Here is a 2,328-nt window from a genome sequence, read left to right as displayed (position 1 = left end):
GGTTTCGTAGCCTCCCTAACCTAAGCAATTAAGCCCGAAAGGGTGTTTTAACACCTAATACCCTAAAGTCAACTGACTTGGGAGCTATTGGCCCAACACTTGTTACATGGGTTGAGGAGAAAAGCTTAAGGGAATCAAACAGTGCATTATCTACATATCAGTAGCTGCGACCCAAGTTACTAAACTCGTAAGGGTGTCTTAACACCAAATGCCTTAAGACCAACTGGTCTGGGAGTCATTAGCCGAAAGCTCGTTACATGGGTTAAAGATGCATGGTGTTTTTAAATTATATGTATATATATTTAAAAAAAAAAAGACAAAAAGAAGACAAAAATAATAATATCAACCCAAGGAAGTTAACCTTAAACATTAGAACAAAAATTTTGTTTTCTTCCAAGAAAAGCCCCATAATTATGTGTTAATACATTGAGCACAAAAGAAAGGTTTATGAATATCTTGTTAAGAGGTATTTAGCAGGTATATAAATTTAACGAGAGTTTGTTTATCTGGATAGATTAATGGAAGTTAAATGATGAATACCTTGCTTTGTGGAATTTGCAAATTGTTTTTCTATTTTAATGCTTTGATTACTAGGGACTAGTAATAAGCTGGTTGGGGGGTGTGATTAGTACTTAAAAGTGCATTTTTATCAAGGTTTTATATCATCATTTTGCACTTGAAGTATCAATAACTCCTTAACTAAAACATGTTTTATAATAATATATCTAATAATATAAGATACCTTTAATTTGTGGTAAATGTTCATTTTAAATGTAGGCCTATCACATAAATGAAAGGATTGATTGATGAATTTAAGAATTGAAATTGAAAGGATAAAGAGATGGCCAAACATAGAAAAGAGATGTCGGTGCAATCCAAACCGGAACACTATTCGGTAATTGGGTCATATCTGAAGCTATAGATTTTAGATTTAGGTCTACTTTATATGGATGGAAAGGTAAGACATAGGCCTACAACTTTCATATGGAGCCCAAGATCTAAAAAGGCCATTTTCAAGTCCAAATTGTTGCAACAATAAAGAAGCCCGAATCTGTCCTCCAACTCGAGCACTGTTCAGTATTTTGGCCATATATGGAGTTCTAATGGCCATATCTGGAGTTTTAGAAGTCCAAATGAGCTGAATTTTTTACACAAGAAAGCTGAGACAATTGCCTACAACTTTCATGTGTTCGAGTGGCTCCAATTGTGACGTTATCAATGACGTTTTGGGTAGACAAGAGAAGATAAAGATTATCACCAAGTCAAGAGTTGGCCACCAACTCATTAATTAGTCATCAAAGTTGGCCACCCACTCATCAATTAGTCATCAAATCAGTAGTTCCCAATTTTGGCCTATAAAAGGAGGCATTTGCCATGCATTTAGGCATCTTGGTCTCCAGATCAAGATCATGCTTTTGCTTTCTTTCTTTGTATTTTTTATAATGTTTATGCTTTGCTTTCATTAATATCAAGTTTATGCCTTTCATTTCCTTTCATTTACTTAGCTAACTTTTATCTTATTTTGTTTATTTATTTTTCTTTCTTTCATTATGTCTATCTAAGTTTATTATGTCAAGGTGAAAAGGTTACACTAATGGTGTAAGAATAAGTATAGTGTAAAGTTAATATGGACTTACATGTTTGATACTAACATGTTTTGTATTTGTTATCTTGTTCACTCTTTAATACTTTGCTTGTCAAATGACTAATCTTGATTTATGTTGTATAACACTTGGTACAACAAATGCTTGGCACTTTCATAGCCCATACTGTATGGTATAACCGACACCTGAGCTATGAAAGGAACTTGATTTGTTGTTAACATAAGTTATAATCATGAATGCTTGATGAAATTTACAAGTATTAACATTAATCGAATAAGATGACTAATATAATTATGTTAACAATCTATAATCTGATTGGAACCTCCTTTGTGTGTGGTTTCTAATTGAATAATAAGAGTTTATACTATACTTGTTTGACATACCATTAGCGGAACCTCTAACCTTGACATTTGTTATTATCATTGTTTAATCGTTACATTAATATTCCATCTCAAAGTTCTCATCTTCTTCTTCTTCTCCTTTATCTTTATTATTATTATTATTATTACTACTACTACTACTACTATTATTGTTAGTATTACTACTACTATTATTGTTATTATTATTGTTGTTATTATTATTGTTATTACTATTATTATTATTGTTGTTGTTGTTATTATTGTTGTTGTTGTATTATTGTTATTTATAATTTGTACAATTAACCTCCCTGTGGTTCGACCCTGGTCTTGCCGGGTTATTTATTACTTCGACACTCCTACACTTG

The sequence above is a fragment of the Populus euphratica genome, unplaced genomic scaffold (assembly GCF_000495115.2).
Source record: "Populus euphratica unplaced genomic scaffold, PopEup_1.0 scaffold1386.1, whole genome shotgun sequence".
NCBI lineage: Eukaryota > Viridiplantae > Streptophyta > Magnoliopsida > Malpighiales > Salicaceae > Populus > Populus euphratica.
This window is presented reverse-complemented; position numbering follows the sequence as displayed.